At 46.5% G+C, this 16,463-nt stretch overlaps 1 long non-coding RNA gene across 2 annotated transcripts; it reads left to right on the top strand.

Moving 5' to 3' along the window:
- The first annotated feature begins 12,780 nt into the window (after positions 1-12,780).
- LOC123086527 (uncharacterized) lies at positions 12,781-15,941 on the top strand. Of its 2 annotated transcripts, XR_006440933.1 has the most exons (5): positions 12,781-12,881; positions 13,480-13,587; positions 14,013-14,191; positions 14,795-14,880; positions 15,795-15,941. It is a non-coding gene; the product is annotated as an uncharacterized lncRNA (long non-coding RNA). The 2 variants fall into 2 exon arrangements; XR_006440934.1 differs by having other exon boundaries at positions 14,802-15,941.
- The last annotated feature ends 522 nt before the right edge of the window (positions 15,942-16,463 follow it).

Genomic DNA, 16,463 nt, shown 5'->3' with positions numbered 1-16,463 from the left:
TGTGTTCTTGTATTTGGGAGGAAGTCCCATTCCTTTGTGTCCCATGTTGGGTTTGTGGGCAGGGATGACAAACTTTTGAATACGGCAACGACATTTGTGAAGTTCAAGGTTCTATACTATTTTCTTTAGGATTTGTTCTGACATATCATATTATATATTTCATCATCTTCTATGACTAATTTGCTGTCCCGACTAACAATTTCCATGCTCCATGGTGAAGCCATGTCATCCCACTCTTAATTCTAATGATGTCATTTTATCACAATTACCTTTTGTATCTTCGTATGTTCACCTGCCTATTTCCCCTCCATCAATTTCTTTTCTCCTAATTGGTTAACATGTCACATGATTTAATTCCTTGCATTCTATGTTGATCAATGGGAGAATATCAGGTGCTCCCATACCTTAGGTGATGTGGTGGTACGAGCTCCTAAGAGCCGTTGGATTTCAGATCCAAGGGCTCCCAGGGATCTGAAACATTTTGCAAAAAAGTCCTCAAGGAGTCTATGAATTGCGCATAGGCACAAAAGCCCACAAATGCCGCTGGATCCGAGATCCAAGGGCCCAGAAACTCGTATCACGGTATCATCTAAGGTGTGGTAGCACCTGATATTTTCCCGTCGATCAACATGTAACCGAAAGTCCCACATCCGGCATTCAGTGCCCAACCGTTCCCTGCATCATGGTGTTTGGAGTTATGCTCCCTGTCAGGTTGCCCAGCCCCCGAGGCGAGGTCCTCCCCGTCTGCCTAGATGGACTATGTAGTTGTCTCAACTCCAAGGCATGGCTAGAGCAAATGTACCTACACCTTACCAGCAACGTCGTCAAGAAGCTCACCAAGAAGGTTGCTTATCATCTCTAAGGTAATTATCTCCGAAATTTCCTAGCTATCTCTTGTTTATTTCTTTGGGTGTGATTCGCTTAGTACTATTATGTATAGAAAGGAGGGCCCGTATGAGATGAAAACCTCATGTATGGTTTTGGAACGGAGATTTTTTTTAATAGAATAAATGACCCCCGTGATTAGTATTGATCGTCCATGGCCCTATTTTTGTGTGTATGCTTTGTATAATCTTGCATCAAGGAGATCTTTATAGATGATCTCAATAAGGCAGGGTCAACAAAGATAATCTCCTCTACTTCTCGATTGCACATCTTTGTGACCTCAGCTTTGTACTACAATCGTCGTCTGCTTAATTCACCACAAGCACACCATGTTGCGGCTAGAGGTCAAAACAGCTGGTTGGAGCATCGCTTAGTCAAGAAGGAAGTGTTCATGTGCTGAGAGGTTTCTCCACAACTACACTATGATATGCTGCCCCCGCCCGGGGTGGTCGTTCCCGCGCCGCCATGGGGCTCCGCCTGGGGTCACCGCCGCACCGCCATGGGGATTCGCCTAGGGTCGCGACCGCGCCTCCATGGGGATCCTCCTAGAGTTGCCGTCGTCTTTCATGGCGATGCCTGGAGTCGCCGCCGCCTGTTGTCGCCGCCTGCCAGGGGTTGCTACTTCACGCCATTGGGAGTCAGTTGGGCTACTCCCCCACGCGCAGTCGCGCACAGCATGAGGCAGCACTTGCCTGGCAGCGGGCGTAGAGAGGTAGGGTGAGAAGGAGGTGGGCCAAAGGGATGGCCGGGCTTGAGCCTCGGTGATTGTCGGTGGCAGACGGGCGCCGGAGGGATGGCCGGGCTAGAACCCTAACCCGAATTGTAGTAGTTTTATGACATTTACTCATTTTATTCGCATGATTGTAATAATTTTTCACTAATATAACCATCATGTACAGCAAAGATATCTAAAAAATTTACCTTTGAAATATTGTAGAAACTATTTCTATTTCATTTGTCCAAGATTTTCAAAATTTCCTGGTACAAATTCTGGCGGCAACGCGCGGGATATCACCTAGTTGAGTTAAAAGAGACAACAGCTATTGTATGTTGCATCATTTTCTTATTGTTTTCTTATTGGATATGTATGTTGTATCATTTTCTTCTTATTTTTCTATTGGGTTTGAAGGAGTCTTAACGACATATCACATTACACTTCTTACATTTTTCCCATGTTTTTTTAGAGGAGCCTTGATTTAGCATGATGATGTTTATAAGGATAGCATAGATTATGGGGGAGAGGGTGGCCGAGACTTAAAAGACATGTGTTAATTAATTATAGTATTTTTGAGCATTTAATTAATTATAGTCTCCCCTGTCCCTATCACTATGTAGTTACTAATTTGAGGGATGAACGGTTCACTCGCTTCTCTCCAAGCCATCGCGTTTCTATGATGCATCACCTCCAGGTCTATTATACATACTTAAATAGTTTATCCCCACTGTCGGTGTCAAAACCGGCGGATCTCGGGTAGGGGGTCCCGAACTGTGTGTCTAAGGCGGATGGTAACAGGAGGCAGGGGACACAATGTTTTACCCAGGTTCGGGCCCTCTTGATGGAGGTAAAACCCTACGTCCTGCTTGATTAATATTGATGATATGGGTAGTACAAGAGTAGATCTACCACGAGATCAGAGAGGCTAAACCCTAGAAGCTAGCCTATGGTATGATTGTATGTTCTAGTTGTTGTGTCCTACGGACTAAAACCCTCCGGTTTATATAGACACCGGAGAGGGTTAGGGTTACACAAGGTCGGTTACAAAGGAGGAGATACACATATCCGTATTGCCTAGCTTGCCTTCCACGCCAAGTAGAGTCCCATCCGGACACGAGACGAAGTCTTCAATCTTGTATCTTCATAGTCTAACAGTCCGGCCAATGGAGATAGTCCGGCTGTCCAGAGACCCCCTAATCAAGGACTCCCACAGTAGCCCCTGAACCAGGCTTCAATGACGATGAGTCCGGCGCGCAGTATTGTCTTCGGCATTGCAAGGCGGGTTCCTCCTCCGAATATACCACGGAAGAATTTGGATATAAGGATAGTGTCCACCCTGCAAAATAAGTTCCACATACCACCATAGAGAGAATAATATTTTCATAAATCTAATTTGCTGACTTGTTTTGGCAACATGACATTAAGCCGTGGCGCGGTGATTATTCGAACCATTTCCTTTAACTAGCCCTGCACATAACGCGAGGCAGTTTTTTGACACGCCTCATCGAAGCAGAGATCGTGTCCCCTTATTACGGGATTCTCATCTATACGGGCGTGGGTAACCCAACCGTGTCTACGACTCCTAGATTATAGGCAAGTCCCAAACGGCTACGGAGAGGACGCTTGATATTCACCCTCTTTATAAAGGGACAAGGCTTTTACTTTTTTCCCTCCCGTGCTCAATCGAATCCTTCCCCCGCCTCGAGTTCTAACATCCGAAGCCCAGGTCAGGTGCTCCGGACCTTCAATCATGTCCAGATCTAGCCTTCAAGGCTGATGGATGCCCTCCTCCATTACAGAAGAAGACATCAAGAAGTTGAGGGAGGCCAGATACCTGACCGCCGAGGTTTCGCATCGGCTGCCTGCCCGAGGGCAGGTCGTCCCTACTCCTGACCACTTCCTCCGAGGACTAGGCCTCACTCTGGATCCCTTCGTTAGGGGGTTGAGGTTTTATTACGGGCTAGATTTCCACGATCTAGCCCCGGACTCCTTTCTCCACATCTCGACATTCATTGCCGTGTGTGAGGCCTTCCTCCGCATTACCCCTCACTTCGGCATGTGGCTCAAGACCTTTGACGTGAAGCCGAAGATGGTCGAGGGGTAGTATGCAGCATGCAGAGGTGCATTAATAAGCAAGATAGCAGGAGATCCGTGGCCCAAAGGTTCCTTTCCAGAGGTGTCCAGATTATGGCAACAGGAGTGGTTTTACATCACAGCTCTCAGAAGTGCCAAGTGGGTGGCTGCCCCTGCTTTCCGCTCAGGCCCTCCACCACAACTGATGTCATGGATAAGCAGAGGGCTGAGCTGGGGTCCTGCCAAGGACGTGCCTGTACTGCAAAGCTGCATCCAAAATCTCTTTGAAGGATATTTCAGTTTGATTATGGTGGCGCAAGTCATGCTGGTTCGTCGAGTCCAGCCTTGCAAACGCCGGCCCCTCCGCATGTGGGAGTTCAACCCAGAAGGGTCGTGTACTATTCAGAATTTCCTCGGCCTGACGCATGAGGAGATGTACAAATCATTCTTCGGACCCCAAATAGAGTGTCCGGATACTACCGAGGATGTGGGCCTGAGCAGCAAACGTACCGCCGACCAAGTAAGTAATCCTTTAGTCGAACACACCGTCTTTTATTTACCATGACGTCATTCTAAGAAGTCGCTCTTTGACCAGGACTGGCTAACTAAGGCGAAGATGATTTGGTGTTCGGCCCCCTTTCCTGAGGGTTTGGAGAATCCTGTACTGGAAAAGATGCTCGAGCTAGCACCCTGCCCGGAGCCCTCAAAGGAAGATAAAGGGGGATAATAAGGTCGAAAGTGGGCCCCCATTGCTACCAATTCCAACCAAGGGAATGAGCACCTCCGTGAAGGAGGATAACCGAGGAGAAGAATCCGACCTTCTCTCGCTTCGGGGAAGGAAGAGGACTGCCTCTAAAGATTCGGAAACCGAGGCTTCCAAACGGGAGAAGAAGTCTCCACTAGAGGGTCCTGCATTGGAGGGTGCTTTTGCTGCACAAAGTCCGCGCGAGGATCAGCCCTCCAACGAGTTGTAAGTAATCAGAAAGTACTTTAATAGTGGAGATATACTACCTTACCTCTGAGGAAAATAACCGAAGCGTTTATCTTGCAGTTCAGATCTTAGCCCTTCTCAGTAGAGCTCATCTTCAGGGGATTTTCTTCTGGAGATGATGGAGAGCAAAACGCCTCCCCCGGACTCCCCCGCTCAAGAAGCGGGCGACCTTGAAGTGTCGTCGTGGAGGGCCTCTCCGGATCCGGTGAGGCCAGAAGATAATCCTATAGTTACCCGAAGTCCTCAGCGTCCGGCTCTTGAAGAGAGCAAACAAAAGAGTTTGGCACCGTCTGGTATGCGGTCGGACGTACTGAGGGAGCTATTGGAGCGAGCAGCCATCTCAGAGGAACACCGTACATTGATGGGTACGGTGATGGAAAGGATTTCATCCGCCGAAAGCAGGTTGCATGATGCCTTTGTGAGTCTACTGACGGGCTTTGAGGTACGTAAAATGATGTACATTTGTGATGGTACCGCACATTTTTAGGTGTGCCCTGTGTAGATAGTAGCCCCTGAGACTCTGGTTGTCGCCGAGGACGGCAGCAAACAGAGGATCATAGTCCCAGGCAATAACCATACCGCTTTAATGTGCAGGTAGTGGGAGCTCCGGTGGCTAGCCGGACTCATGAGTTTGCCGAACTAAAGCGGCAACTAGATGCGGCAGACGCCGACATCGAGCTTGTTAACAAGCGGCTTGACGAGTCACAGGGTAAGTAATTTTTTTCTGGTGAATGTCACATAATAAGAGCAGCATGATGCCGGTATCTTTAATATGTTGTGACTGCAGACGGAGCTGCCACCGTGGAGACCCTTCGGGCTGAACTTGCCCGAGCCAAGGAACAAGCAAGAGTTAGTAATGCGGCTGCTTTGAAGGCAGCCGAAGAGTTAAGAGCTGAGAAGGTCGCGCATTGCGAAAGCAAAGAGAAGATGGCCAAGATGGCCGTAGAATTAATAGACACTGTCGACCATTGCCAGTTCCTTGAAAAAGAGAACCGATTGAAGGCAGCGGACCTTGAAAAGGCCACGATGGTGACCAAAGACACTCGCTCTGCTATGAGGGCGAAGAAGGAGGAGCTGCGCGAAGCCGGGGATATTGCGGCTGGGAAGCCCTTTCTGCTGCAGAGGAAGTTCGGGGATCCATGGTATGCCCCTCTGGATCGGCTGTGGAGTTCGGCAGACGCATATATGGACTTGGCGGCAAGCGCTGTCGATGCGGTTGAATACTTCCGAGATCAGACAGATCGTGAAGTGGACAAGTTGTTCTGGTCGCAATTTAACGTTCCAGAGCGTCCGCTTCCCTTGACTGATCAGCTAGCCAAATGGGCCGAACTTAATAGGTTGTCCGGACTTGCCATGAGGTCCGTCGTAGATCACTTGTGGCCGGAGAAGCCGAAGCCGAAAAGCTATTTCAACTTAGTGCAGCAGTTCCTTGGTGCGGTGCCATGCATCAATGCGATGAAGAGGTCAGCGTGCATAGAAGGCTCGCGGATGGCCTTTGCCCGTGTCAAGGCATACTGGGCGGAGATGGTTGCTACCACTATTGCGGCGCAAGGTTCGGCCATAGGCCGAGTAGCTGTCGAGCACTATTTTGAAGAGGTTCTTGAGGGCGCTCGTTTGATAGAGGCCCAGTGCTCGAAGAATATTATGTTTGAGTGACATGTATTCCCATTGTAAACACAATGTTTTTATCAAATGTAGTAAGGTTGTATTTATACTTTTGCCGAAAAGTAATATGGTGCCTCCTGTGCGGTCGTTTATGTATATATGTATATAACCTGAAAGATTGCAGTCGTCGGCTTCAGCCCCCACGCATATAATGCGGAGGTGTTCGCAGAAGACGCGTGTTCACACTTAACCCAACGTCTTAGTCCTATTAAGGAGGTGATAGTGCAGCGAACGAGGCAACCGGACTATAATGCTTTAACACTTTCACTTAGCCATAGGAGTTTGACGGTGGGGCTACTATATAGCCCCTGTTGGCTCCGCATTCTCCCGAATTCGGGGTGCGTACGTGCCTGGCCGGGAAACGGCCCTTCGTTAAGGCGGAGGAATTCCAACATTCCGATAGGTCATCGAGTGGTTGACCAGTCTCACGCTATATCATGACAGTCAGTTTCCGGCTTTCTCTACTGAGGTGCTCGTCCGGATGACCCGGGGCACAATCACAGTAGTTCTCCTAGTGCTACCTTAGCCGATAGAGCGGAACGTAAGGTATCAAAACATAGGAGCTGGGAAAACCCAACATTTGACCAAAGACATGATTCGGAGCTGATGCATATAAGGCCAAACTCGCGACGCCGAACACTCCCTAAGGTATTAGGTCTTTATGGTATAAATCGGGCCTAAATAGTGCCCTTTGTAAGAAGCCCCTTGTGTCCAGGTACGGGCGTTTATTCTGACGTGGCCACATGCCAAGACGTCAGCATCCTTCTCAATTGTATTTGAGAATCCGAGGGATGTGTATCAACAAGAGACAGTAAAAAAGGTTTATGCAGGGTCTTAATCTAAAAAGAATCCTTGGAGCGGGTCCCTGCTGCACGTCTGCGTCTGTGTCTCTGTTGTGTTGTATCCTGGACGGGTGTAGCATGATGGTCATCTGTAAAAGAGAGAAACTTAGGTGAAAAGTTGTCGTGCAAAAAGGTAGATTTGAAGAAACCATGTATAATTCAAGATGAGTAAAAATTGCCACTTGTCTGCGCGTGTTGAGCCCCTTGTATTTGTAATAGGGGTGTGGCTTATCAAACCTGTGTGAGTTACATATTGCTGCGCCGGACTCGTCTAACCGTGTCCGTGGTCTTGACGACCTATCAAATGCTTTAGCTGGTGAGGCCCTTTTTAGTGTGCGGCTGCCAAGGCAGTCGCACTCTCTTTGGCGCGCAGGGATCGCTTAATATTTCCATTCACTGTAATGATGCCACGTGGACCGGGCATCTTAAGTGTAAGGGAAGCGTAATATGGTATTGCATTAAAGTGAGCGAAAGCTTCGCGTCCCAGTAGTGCTTGATAGCCACTTTGGAACGGAGCAATGTGGAATGTTAAATTTTCACTACGAAAGTTATCGGGGAAGCCGAATATAACCTCTAGTAGCAGGGAGCCCGTGCAATGAGCCCCTGGGCCTGGCGTTACTCCTTTAAGGGTAGTATTGCTGAGGCAAATTTTCGTTGGGTCCATCCCCATTTTGCGGATTGTATCCTGGTATATCAGGTTTAAACTGCTGCCACCGTCCATCAGGACTCGTGTAAAGTGGTATCCGTCAATTATTGGGTCTAATACCAGGGCAGCCCATCCTGCACGTCAGATACTTGCTGAGTAATCACGATGGTCGAAAGTGATCGGTTGAGACGACCAGTGGCAGGACTCCACGGTGATAGGCCCTTGGGCATATTTTTCTAGGAGTGCCGCTTTGTTTCTCCCCTTGATCACGTGTAACACGTTGACTGTTTGGACTTCTGGTGGAAATTTCTTTTGTTCCCCAGTGTCGTGCTTGAGAGGCTCATCCTCGTCTTCGCTTGGTGTATCCTCCCCCTTGTGTACGGCGTTGAGCTTGCCGGACTGCTTGAAGACCCAACATTCTCTATGGGTATGATTAGCGGGTTTACCAGGGGTGTTATGGATCTGACATACTTGGTCCAGAATTTTGTTTAGGCTGGACAGTTCGTCTCTGGCGCCTTTAGAGGGCGGCTTTTGCTGACTTGGCCGAGAGCTTTTGAATCTGGCGTTTACTGCCGTGCTCTTCGTGTTGTCTTCTTTATTCCGGCGTTTGTTATTGTTGTTGCTCCATGATTTCCTGTTTCCATCTCTAGCTTCGGATGTACTGGGGTCGCTGGTGTTGCATCTGGCTAGCCAGCTATCCTCACCCGCGCAAAAGCGGGTCATGAGGCTTGTTAATGCTGCCATTGTTCTTGGCTTTTCTTGGCCGAGGTGTCTGGCAAGCCATTCGTCACGGACGCTATGCTTAAAAGCTGCCAAGGCTTCGGCGTCCGGACAGTCGACTATTTGGTTATTTTTAGTAAGAAATCTGTTCCAAAGCTTTCGGGCTGACTCTCCGGGCTGTTGAGTTATATGACTCAAATCGTCCGCGTCCGGAGGTCGGACATAAGTCCCTTGAAAATTTCCCCGAAAAGTGTCTTCGAGCTCTTCCCAGCTTCCAATGGAGCTTTCAGGGAGGCTTTTAAGCCAGTGCCAAGCTGGCCCTTTGAGTTTGAGGGGTAAATACTTAATGGCGTGGAGATCATCTCCTCAAGCCATATGGATATGGAGGATATAGTCCTCAACCCAGACCCCAGGGTCTGTTGTTCCGTCGTATGCCTCTATGTTTACGGGTTTGAAACCCTCTAGAAATTCATGGTCCAGTACCTCGTTGGTGAAACATAGGGGGTGTGCGGCACCCCTGTATCTGGGTGTACCGTAGTGTTCGGATGTTTGTTGTGTTGCATCGTATGCTAGAGCGCGCCTGCGTGGTCCATAGATGGATCTGGTTGCGCCGTCCTTTTGATGCGAGCCCTCGCGTGGATCGCGTATTGGCTTATGTGCGGCATTGCTTGCCACTCTATGTTGGCCGTGAGGTCATCTATCCGGCCAGGTGACCGTTTTAATTTTTGGTTGCGGGGGATCTAAGGCCTCCTCATCGAATTCAGGTAGCAACTTCCGCTTCGGGTAGCTCTTGGTGGGGCGATTATCGCCATACTTCGTTGTTGTGTTGAGTACTTCGCTCCAGCTGATTTGGAGTGTGTCTTGCGCAGCCTTGAGCCTTTGCTTCTGCTTTTTTAGACTCCTCGCGGTGGAAACAAGCCTTTGATGGGCATTCTGTTGCTCCGGGTGTCTGTCCGGTGTTATGTCATCCGGACTATTATTTTTGACAGAATCGGGTTGTTCGGTTTGATTCTCCGTGTTGCCGTGGTCCAGCAATGGTTCACCCTGCTCTAACGCTGGGTCTGTATGATCATTGTTTCTACCAAGGCGGGATTTGGGGCAGCGCTTACGCCGCCGCTTTGACTGCTTCTCGAGGGGACAACCCTTCGTTGTGTCCTTCTGTTCCTCGTCGTCGTTTTCTTTTGGTGTGTTCACCATGTATACGTCATGTGGTGAAGTGGGCGTCCAGTGCCCTGTGGGCAGTGGTTCCTCTTCGTTTCCCGCATCATCGTCGATACCGTCGATGTCTTCGGAGTCGAAGTCGAGCATGTCGGTTAAGTCATCGACGGTGGCTACTAAGTGGGTGGTGGGTGGGCCACGAATTTCTTCATCGTCCGCATCCCAGTCCTGCCGGACATAGTTCGGCCAGGATCCTCCTGACAAGGAGAGAGATCTTAATGAGTTCAGTATGTCGCCAAAGGGCGAGTGCTGAAAAATATCCGCGGAGGTAAACTCCATGATTGGCGCCCAATCGGATTCGATAGGAACGGGCGCAGGTGGCTCGGAGTCCGTGGCCGGAGAAGGATTCGGCAGTTTAACAACACGGCTCTCGTGCAAGGTAAGGTCGATGTTCGGCTCGATCGCCGCTAAGGGTAAGGCTTCCGCGGCGAGGTTCATCCACCCGTTTGCGAAAGGCGCAACTGGCTCCGAATTGAGGGTCGGAGCGGCTGCCGGTGCGATCTTAACACTGTCCGATGGTAGAGCTAAATCGTACTCATCGTGACCGCGTGACACGCAAGGCAGAGGCTCGAATCCGTCGAAGATCAAGTCTCCGCGGATATCGGCCGTGTAGTTTAAGCTTCCAAACCTGACTTGGTGGCCAGGGGTGTAACTTTCAATCTTCTCCAGATGGCCAAGCGAATTGGCCCGCAGTGCAAAGCCGCCAAACACGAACATCTGTCTGGGGAGACAAGTCTCACCCTGGACTGCATCGCTATCGATGATAGTAGGAGCCATCCAGCCTAACGGCGATGACACAGAGGAACTCTCAATGAAAGCACCAATGTCGGTGTCAAAACCGGTGGATCTCGGGTAGGGGGTCCCGAACTGTGCGTCTAAGGCGGATGGTAATAGGAGGTAGGGGACACAATGTTTTACCCAGGTTCGGGCCCTCTTGATGGAGGTAAAATCCTACGTCCTGCTTGATTAATATTGATGATATGGGTAGTACAAGAGTAGATCTACCACGAGATCAGAGAGGCTAAACCCTAGAAACTAGCCTATGGTATGATTGTATGTTGTAGTTGTTGTGTCCTACGGACTAAAACCCTCCGGTTTATATAGACACCGGAGAGGGTTAGGGTTACACGAGGTCGGTTACAAAGAAGGAGATACACATATCCGTATTGCCTAGCTTGTCTTCCACGCCAAGTAGAGTCCTATCCGGACACGAGACGAAGTCTTCAATCTTACATCTTCATAGTCTAACAGTCCGGCCAATGGAGATAGTCCGGCTATCCGGAGACCCCTAATCCAGGACTCCCACACCCACTATCTCTAATTCTCTCAATATGCAAGGTTTCTACCTCACCAAATATGCCATGTCAGCATTTATTAAAATTATTTTCAGCTCGTGCAAACCTTAACCCATTAACACTAATTCTGTCAACATGCAAGCCTCCCACCTCATTGTTCCCTAACATTATTTTTCAGCCCATGCAAACCGTACCAACAGGTTTTATTTGCTTACTTTTCAAAGGTTGTGAAATGCCTCGATTTAATTGTTGTAACTACTATTGTACAGTGTACATGCATGCTCTTTATTCACATAAAATGCAAGCACTAAATATTTCTACGTTACAAGTATAGTTATCTGCAATTACTTTTTATATTCCCAAATTTGAACTAAAATCAGGGCACTTGTTTTGAGATGATGAGAGTATGTATATATGTAATCAATCATCAATTAGAAAAACTACTGCTTACTTTACATCTCTCTGTCAATTGCTCAGTGTCAATTGTCTATTTTTACAGTCATGTTAGACCTCATGTCTGATACACACATCGAGCGGGCAATTTACTGTACAAGCATACTTTCTCATCTGCACAGCTGGCGGCGGAATAATTCGAAGTCGCATGCTAGCCCGATTATTTTTTCGACACATAAAGGGACTAATCTACTATATACCACTATAAAAGAAAGAGAGGGGCAGATCCAAATAATTAGAGGTAAAAGCACGGCAGACCCAGGAACTTGCCCGGCCCGTGATGTTTCAGCCCACAAACTTGCAAAACTCCACTCCGCCACCCACAAACTTGCAGCCCATGTGCAAAAACACCCAAAGCCAATCCTGTTGCGACATCTGGCCGAGGCGGAGCTGAGGCATTGGTCGCTCCCTTTTGCAGAAACCCCCCTGACATTTACCAGTACTGAACCCGCACTCCACATCTATGGCGGCAGTTGATTCAGTATAGAAAGAAGACTGGCTGTACTAACACAAAACGCTACTCGTATTCAGCCTCGGCCAGATGTCGCAATGGGATTGGCTTTGGGTGTTTTTGCACATGGGCTGCAAGTTTGTGGGTGGCGGAGTGGAGTTTTGCAAGTTTGTGGGCTGAAACATCACGGGCCGGACAAGTTCCTGGGTCTGCCGTGCTTTTACCTCAAATAATTATATCCGTTCATCTATAAAATCTGATGGTCCATATTCTTTTCGTGTTTAACTCAACAAGCCACGTAATTAAGCCACGTACAATCCATCCACCGCTAAAAAAACGTTTGCACGACCTCTCGCCCCGCCCGCACGACCTCACGCCTCCGCGCCGTTCCTCCCGCACGCCCCCACGTCGTTCCTCCTCCCGCAGTCGGGTGTGGGCCGCAGGTCACCGAGCCGTCGCCGGAGCCGCCCTCCGCCGCGGGCCGCAGGTCGCCGAGCCGCGTGCCGCCGGAGCCGCCCTTCGCCGCGGGCCGCAGGTCGCCGAGCCGCCGCCCCGGAGCCGCCCTTCGCCGCGGGCCGCCGGAGCCGCCCTTCGCCGCAGGTCTCCTCCCTACTGTCCGCCCCTGCCCTCCACCGCTCTTACCTCCTGTCTGAACATCTACGCGACACAATTACAACAGAAGCATAAATCCCTATATATATATATATATATATATATATGCATATGAAATTTCAGAGTCCCCAAAGATGATTAGAGAGAGAGATTAATGACAGGTGTGTATTGGTCATCGATTGGTTTATATTGATTTTTCCTTCTTGTCCTTGGCAGTCTCGCCGCACGTTGTGTCCTCCAAGGAGATGGAAGCTGCTATTCAACGAGGAGGGTTGCCTAGACGCAGCTGGAATGATCATGAGAGTACAGCGTGGGGTGAGCTATATATATCTATCTTTCATCACCAGCAGCGTAATTAGCTCAGTGACATATTGTATCGATCTCACATCCCGGGTAGGGTATATGTCATGTATCATGTGTGACAACACCTGCAGTTAAACTGCTACAAATAACATTCAGGACAGTTGACGGTTTTATCTTTTTTAAAGGGTCTGGGCAGTAGGCACTGTTACATATACAACCGATAGATAATCATTCATGAGAAATAAAACTTGTAGGAATTTGCAGAAAGCATATTTCGACATTCTGGCCCCATCAGTTTGTTTCTTCAACTGATACAAGATTCAGTGGGAAGACTCTGAATCATGCTTGCTCTATTGGTGGTAAATACACCGTTGCATAGCCTACTCCACGTATTCTCATCAGTGACACTTCTTTACTCCCTAGAGGTGCATCCCTTCACATTGTTTTCTACCCTTTCAACCTTGCATTTTTTTCTTCTTCTTAACAACTATCCATTTTCTTGGCTTTTGTTAGTATCCCTTGGGGCATATATACTGCATCTATGCACATGTTCTGACTGCTCAGATTAATTGAACCAGGACGTTGTCTTTATTTTTGGTTATGCGAACAGGGTATCCACCCAAATATCAAAGGGGAAGTATATATGGGAGTTTTTTCTGGGTTGTTACGACCCGAAAAGCACTACTGAACAGAGGAACCAGTTGCGGCAACAGAGAAGGTTCTGTTTTATTTCACTCTTCATTTGCATCTGACTTTCGTCCTCTCATCTAAGTCCATTGTCATCTCATTACAATTTCACTTTCCATTGCGATGCATAATTTTTACAATCTAGCAAAACACTCCCCAATCACCTTTTTTTTCCTTATTTTTGCAAGAGTGGCTACTTTAAGCATATACTAGGATGTGGACTCGCCGACCGGCTGCAGGGAGTAGTGTATGATGTGTATGCTCCAACAGCCATATTCATGCATTGCTTCACTGATCTTATTTTTGCCAAAGATTGTCTATACTTTTTTTGTGTGATTCCTTGCTTCAGAAATATAAGATTTAATATGCCAGATATTAAATTTGTAATCTATATAACCTTGTTTGCTCACCATGCCTTTCTCCTCAAAATCCTACATGTACTTGCTCCTTGTCCAGGCATCCAATGTTAGGAAAGAGAGGAGATGGTCTTCGTCAGTTGCACTGAAGCATGGGAAGGATGCAGGTGAAGCGTGGAGAAGGACACCGACGTTGTCGAGGTTGTTATAGCAGCGACACTCGAGAACGCTCAAGGGAAGAGTAGATGCGCCTGTGTGGCTGGGTGACTCTGACCACTGGTGAGTTTTTGCTCCTACCCTTCTGACACACCATGTGTACAGTTTGTGCTTGCTTAGAAATTTTTCCCTAATAAACAACAAAATTATCTCCAATCATGTGTTGTATCTTCTACCATCTTTCATATTTTTACATGACTAGCCACTTAGCATTACTATTCATATTTTATTTGTAAATGTACGCAAAGCTCTGGATTAGAAGCTTGAGGCTATCTTCTGAACCAAAATGACCACATTGACTACCTATGTTAAATCTTATACTAAGCTAATGTCAATAGTGATAAGCTTATGCAATTGTTCATCCTACTTGCATTGGATAATATTCTCCTCTAAATTTTTCCTCTTTTTTTGAACCAAAAATGATTATCTTCATATTTCGCCTCTTTTCTAAACCAAAATGATTATCTTCTTCAGATTTCCTCCATGAGCCACTGTAGCACCTTTTATGTTGTGATACTCCTACATATTCATGGTACCAACCTGCATCTTACATATTCATTGGATTTTATATTGGCATTTGTAATAGTATAGTGTGCTATTTATTATGTCGATTATCATCAAATAACTAACAATTTCGTTTCTGCGGTATGGACTGAACTCGGAAAGGAAGCAGTTAATCACATGATTGTAAAGGAATATGCGAAGCTGATGAGACTAGAGCTAAAGTTCTTTCTCTTGGATTCCTCAGTTAGGTACATCATTTCTTCAATTGTCCACATTTTAAACTGTATATTATTGTCGTAAATCAAGTGGAATATGTGTATGCAAACTGTCAAACTAAAACTTGGAAACAAACATCATTGATTACTAATCGATGATGTAACTTTTGAAGGAAGTAACAAATGGAATGATTTGTTGCCCATGTACATTTGGTAATTTTCTTTGATAGTTTTTGTTGTTTATGTATAGAAAAAAAATCATTGGTAGAGAGGAATCTTTCTGAAAATGTTTTCTCGGTAATGAAATGGGGAGAAAATGTTTCTCAAAATGCTCATTTCAATTTTTTATGGCTGAAATATGGGAAAGGATGGCGAGTCCATGATGCTTGGGGTTCTTTGCAATTCATTTTCTTCCATTCCTATGATGTAGATATTTCTTCTGTGTCAACCTAAAGTATTATCCGCTTCTGATAAATGCAAAGGAAAATCTGCAAGTTACCATTTACCTTTACGCATATTTATTCTGTTAGTGTGACTTAAACATTCAATATACTTTGCCTATTGACTATGTTAGAGCTGATCTGTGCGAGCTGTTAGCCTTTTGATGAACACATGGTGTTGATTATTTAGGACTGGAATGTTCAGCCTCCCTGTATGCCGACTACATTTCTAAGACATGAACCTATTTTTGTACTATGGTCATCATTTCTAAGAGTTGCTGATGCACACTGCTAATTGCTACAGTAGACACGCAGGCGCAGCTTGGTGCATTCTTCTCTTCTTTCCCTTTATATTTTCTTTATCCTTGTGCTTGTAAATTTGTAACTCAAGAGGTCACAAACTTCTGCAATATGGAGGCATCACTTTCAAACTGGTACATATGCATGTAGCTGTTCATGAAGCATCATTTTACTAAAGTGTCCAATGTATGTTCTCTTATAATCCAGGTGCTTGATCAAGGCTGCGTATGAGCTTATTAACATCGATGGTGTGCTAAATGTGATCATAAGGAACCTGGAAAAGGAGTATGTCTCTTAATGGACATCTTTCTATTTTGCATTGAACTTTGATTAATTATTTTACTGTACATTTTCCAAAATTCAAGGATTGGCTTCTTACTCATTACAAATGGTTCCAGTCTTTATTCTTAGTTTTTACAGTTACATAAAGAACAATCTTCAAATTCACTGACCTGTGCTTTGTGACAGTACTTCACTGTATGTTCATTATATATGCATGTAGCAATACTTCCTTTCAATCTATTCATTAGTTCGTAAGCTAGATCGTATGCCAAGTTGTATTTACTGGACACTTGCTACTCTTTTCCTTGTGCAATTATTCAGTCCTGGTTATATTTTGTGGTATTTCTGAGTTGCATAAATGACTCGAAACATCGGGAGCTACTAAATCTTGCCTGTACTGAATTTGTGCTTTTTTGCAATATCAAAATATGGTTCTCCTTCAAAGTATTATTTTTCCTTCTACTGAATATGCTTCTGGAAAGGATCTCAACAGATCAACTAGAAGGAGAAGAGAGCAGCCAAAGAGAAGTTAAGAACAAGACACATGCTTCAGATTAACTCCTATTCCTGGACCTATATGCTTTTGATAATTGA

The sequence above is a fragment of the Triticum aestivum genome, chromosome 4A, assembly GCF_018294505.1.
Source record: "Triticum aestivum cultivar Chinese Spring chromosome 4A, IWGSC CS RefSeq v2.1, whole genome shotgun sequence".
Taxonomy (NCBI): Eukaryota; Viridiplantae; Streptophyta; class Magnoliopsida; order Poales; family Poaceae; genus Triticum; species Triticum aestivum.
The sequence above is the reverse complement of the archived record's forward strand: the minus strand, read 5'-3'. Positions and strand labels throughout refer to the sequence as shown.